We start from the raw sequence: 5,401 nt of genomic DNA on the forward strand, positions 1-5,401 counted from the left end.
TTCTTCTTCTTCTTCTTCTTCTTCTTCTTCTTCTTCTTCTTCTTCTTCTTCTTCTTCTTCTTCTTCTTCTCCGTCTCCTCCTCCTCCGTCTCCGTCTCCTCCCCTTTCTCCTCGTTCTCCTCCTCCTTCTTCTTCTCCTCTTCTTTTTCCTCTCTGACAAAGAGACCCACAGTAGTTTTGCTGCTGCAGCCTGATGAGGAAACAGATCTTTTGCGAGTCCTTTTCCATTCAGCTCAGTGGCTGTCCTTGGGTTTACTAATCCCAGTGCTTTTCTTGGGTAAATCAGTGTGGAGAGCGAGCGCTAAACCAAATCGTGCTCACGTCTTTCACCTTCTCCAAACTGTACAAGTGAGCATATGTGCTTTCAGATTAGAGGTTTCTCTCTAAATGGCCCATTAGGAGGAGAAATTCAATCCTTCCTTCGGCAGACTCCTTGCTTTCTGTGCCTTCAGAGAAGGGATCCCTTTGGGAGACAGGGATCATGTATCCAAACCCTACACCTCCAGCCTGCCAGCACAGCCGATCTGTGGCTTTATTTATAATGTATTTACACAGCTCAGCAGTCATTGAAGATGCCTGTTTAATGAAATGCTAGGCTTGTATTCGGATGGGACTGTTGGGAATCATTATGAGTAAACACGTGTACAGATTTATTTTCCTTCCCCCAGAGGTCTCTCAAAGGTCCCCGAAGGTAAATATTTGTGCGGTGTTGAGTTTGTTCCCTAGCCTAATGTGGCACTGAGGTAAGTGCCTTGCCTGTTCCACCCAGCTCGTTAACATTCAGGGACACTCTCATGGCATCTAGCTCTGCTAGAGACGGTGCCTGGGCAGGACTGGCAGCCACTTACCCAACTTAATGCACGCATGGGCTTGCCGCATCCGAGCGACTGAACACTGGAATAGATCAACTTGCATCTGATGAAATAAATGCTTGTGTTCAGGAAGTGCGGTCCTGTGTGGATCTATATTGCTGTCCTGGCTTTGGGGGAATGTGGGGGTGGTGGATGCATTCTCGAGAATCCTGAGAAACTAAAATCTCTTAAATTCTCAGAGTGCTCTCTAGGAAGTTGAGAAGAACTTTGTTCACATTATCTGCTTTTCCTTCAGACTGTTAATAAATATTTCCAAATCAAAATCAACTGGGGGTTGCTAAGTCGAGGGTTATTTTTTGTTCAGAATTAGAATGGTTATCATTTCTTTTCTTAGTTAAAAAGTAGAGACAAGGAATTGTAGAGTGCTTTTAATATATGCATTTTCTTTCACTGCAAATTAGGAAATGAGAGCCGAGGTTACCTCAGAAAGGCTATGATTGATCATTTTAGAATGTGCCACCATTGGCCTGCAGAAGTCTTGAGCCAGACGGTGGTGGGGCACGTATTTAATCCCAGCATTTGGGAGGCAGAGGCAGGCAGATCTCTGAGTTTAAGGCTAGCCTGGTCTACAGACTAGTTCCAGGACAGCCAGAGCTGTTATCCAGAGAAACCCTGTGTGTGTGGTGGGGTTCGGGAAGAGGTCTTGATAATCTACCTTTTGTCTCCTGAGTGAGGCAGAAGTCTTAGAAATTCATGTGTGAAAAAATTTACACTCTTAACTCTAGTAAAAGGTGGACCATACTGTAGCCTACAAAATGCTGTCGGCTCATATCTGTAGAATTGAATTTGGCACACAAATCCAAGGACAGGCTGGAGAAAGACCATGGTTACCTGTTTGGGGGAATTTGGGAAAGCTTATGGCTGTTTGAATGACATTTGTATAGGAAAAGCAACTAAGACCAGGTTCAGCTGCTGCGTGGGGCAAGCTCCAACTGCTGATGGTTTTCAGGCCATTGTTGGAAACTCAGGGCAGAATGTTTTTCTGCCCCTTGGGAAACTCACAGCCTCCTTAGGGGAATCATCCCAAAATGAGAAAAGGCGAGTGCCCAAGACCAGTGAATTTTTTGAGAAATTGGCAGGCAGCAGACATTCTGGCGCCAGCAGGACACCCCTGGAACTGAAGGTCTTTGTACCAGGAATAAAACAGCGCCTCTTGCTTGAAGGAGAGGGAGTCCTGCCTCTTGGAAGCAGTTGGTAAGACCTGGGTAGGAAAGCTTGGGGGGCGGGGAAGGGCCTGTGGACTAGAGAGTAGAGAGAGCTGCTGATGGTATAATGGTGTGTGTGTGTGTGTGTGTGTGTGTGTGTGTGTGTGTGTGTGTATTAGGGGGTGAGACACACTTGAAGAAGTCAGAGTTCTCTCGGACGAAACAAACTCATACATAGGTGTTGGAAGCAGACGAAAAGTGTCCTCTTCCTGTGGAAAACTCTGTGGCAGCGACGCTCTAGCAGATGCTTCATTTAGGGATGCTTTGAAAGGGTTGCATTCTGCCTTAGGGTAGGTGAGGGAACGAAAGCATTCCCGGGCGAAAATCTGGAACATCCCTTGATTGCTGAATCGGTGAGTTCAAGACGACTGTAGTTAGATCCCACAGAGACGATCCGAACCTGGTATCTGGGCCACACATCTTATACAATGTCTGTCTGTCCATCAAACTCGCAAGGCACTGGCTTCCCAAGCAGCTCTCTGGATTCTGTTTCCACGTCGTCTCAGAGCTATGGGAACCAGAAGGATGCTCCCAGGAGAGTGTTGGAGCTGTTGAGAGAAAGGCGGGGAGCCGGGTCGGTGGTGGGCGCAAGGCACTCACATATGGAGTGCGGCCAGCGGTGGGCAGCTGCGCTCCGTGAGCCCTGCAGCGCTGTCAGGAGTGGGCGGCGCAGGGAGAACCGCACTCTAGGACAGCTGGCGCCGCCGTAGCAGCGAGCAGAACGCTGACAGGTTCTGCAAATAACAGCTGCGGAACAATCTTTCTGTTTGGACAACGTGGGAAGGGCCATTGTTCACAAATTGGTCTCTTCAATAACACCTGCATGCACAGTTAATAATCTATTGTCGGTCTCCCCCGGCTTTCAAAGACAAAAGACCGCAGCGGAGGGAGGAGCGAGAGGTGACTGGAGAGAGTGGAGCTACTTGGGAACCAGGCAGGGTGCAAGTGAGGACTCCGGGTCCTGTTTCTGGATCCATTTCGGTTGTTCACGGCGGATCTGCTTTCATTCCCCTCTGCCGCTTTTATCCTCGCAGGCCACCAACATCGCAGGGGCGAGCATCATTTCCTATGCAGTTGCTAAGCGCCCTTCCTTGAAAGTCAGCGGGTCAATACAGCTAAAGTGGCCCCAGGATGGGAAAGGTCACATGTGTGTATGTAAATCAAAAGGTTTATGAGGCGCAGGTGGCTCACACTCCCGCGAGGATTGTAGGATTGGCACGTCAAAGCCAAAATGGAACGGAGGTATGTGAGTCCTAGCCCTAGCCCAGTTTAGTACGGCACCTCCGGAATGCACAATGCTTTGCAAATACAGATTGGGATTCTCCCCTTAACTCTCCCGTTCAAGCCCGGATCACAACAGCGTGAAGCCTGCCGGGAATACATTCAGGCCACATCCTAACAGAAGAGGAGCCAAGTGACCCAGTGGGGACTTGGCTCTTGAGCTTGCTGGCTCACATCCCGTGTCATGTCGTCTTCCTTACACTACTTGGTCGTACAGTGACACCATTGTGGGTTATTTGCATTTTATTTTTGCCCCTTTCTATCAGGCCTAAGATTAGGTAATAGGCCCATGGAAACATGGGGCTGTATTTATCCCACCCTTACTGTACTGTTCGGTGCGGTTTCCCTGGTCACATGGAGTAATTTAAGTTTAACTAAGATAAGATGAGAAATTGGAGTGATGGTTCAGTGATAAACAGGGCCCACGTTCTGTTCCCGGCACTCATATAAGCTGGTTTACAAGTGTGTCTAACTCCAGCTCCAGGGGGTCTGATGCCCCTGGAACACAGACTCTCACTGCACATAGACAATTTTAAATACGTGTGACATATAGCTAATACATGCTAATAGAATTTTTTTTTTTTTATTTTTTGAGACAGGGTTTCTCTGTGTAACAGCCCTGACTGTCCTCTTGTAGACCAGGCTGGCCTCAAATTCACCAAAATCTGCCTATCTCTGCCTCCCGAGTGCTGGGATTAGAGGTGTGCACCACCACTGCCCAGCACGAATAGAATTCTTCTTTTTCTTTTTTTTTTTTAATATTTATTTATTATGTGTACAATATTCTGTCTGTGTGTATGCCTGCAGGCCAGAAGAGGGCACCAGATCTCATTACAGATGGTTGTGAGCCACCATGTGGTTGCCGGGAATTGAACTCAGGACCTTTGGAAGAGCAGGCAATGCTCTTAACCACTGAGCCATCTCTCCAGCCCCCACGGATAGAACTCTTAAAAGCACCATTTTTTATATAAAAATATGAGCTACTGTGGTAGTTTAAAAGTAATTGGCCCCCATAATCTTATAGAGAGTGGCACTATTAGGAGGTATTTGTTTGAGTGGGTGTGGCCTTCCTGGAGGAAGAGTGTCTTGTAGAGGCAGTTACTGAGGTTTCCTAAGCTCAGGATACTGTCCTGTGTCCCAGTCCACTTCCTGTTCCCTGTAAGATACAGGACGCTCAGCTACTACTCCAGCACCGCATCTGTCTGCATGCCGCCATGCCCCTTGCCATGATGATAATGGACTGAATCCCTGAAACTATAAACAAGCCACCCCAATTAAATGTTTTCCATATAAATGTTGCCATGGTCTGACTGGAGATACCACACAGAGGTTAAGAGCACTGACTGTTCTTCCAGAGGTCCTGAGTTCAATTCCCAGCAACCACTTGGTGGCTCACAGCCATCTATAATGAGATCTGGTGCCCTCTTATGGCATGCAGGCATACACGCAGGCAGAACACTGTATACATAATAAATAAATAAATCAAAAAAAAAAGTTGCCCTGGTGTTTCTTCAGAGCAATAAAAACCCTAACTAAGATAGATATATAGAGTTAAATTTAGTAAATTACATGTTTGACCCAAACATTGAAAACTACAGAATGCTGTTGAGGGAAACTTTAGGACTTAAATGTACTCTATGCTCACAGGATGGAGAAGCTTGATTTCATTAAGACAATGTTTCTCGGGGGCTGGAGAAATAGCTCAGTGGTTAAGAGCATTGTCTGCTCTTCCAAAGGTCCTGAGTGCAATTCCCAGCAACCACATGGTGGTGCACAACCATCTGTAATGGGGTCTGGTGCCCTCCTCTGGCCTGCAGGCAGACACACAGACAGAATATTGTATACATAATAAATAAGTATTAAAAAAGGGCCAATAATTAAGAGCACTTGATGATACTGCAGAGGTCCCACATGGTACGCAACTCACATCTGTGACTTCAGTTCCAAGGTTCTAACACCTTCCTCCCCTGAACTTTGGGGACACCAGACATGCAAGTGGTACACACACACACACACACACACACACACACACACACACACACA

Source organism: Microtus ochrogaster, chromosome 4, assembly GCF_000317375.1.
Source record: "Microtus ochrogaster isolate Prairie Vole_2 chromosome 4, MicOch1.0, whole genome shotgun sequence".
NCBI lineage: Eukaryota > Metazoa > Chordata > Mammalia > Rodentia > Cricetidae > Microtus > Microtus ochrogaster.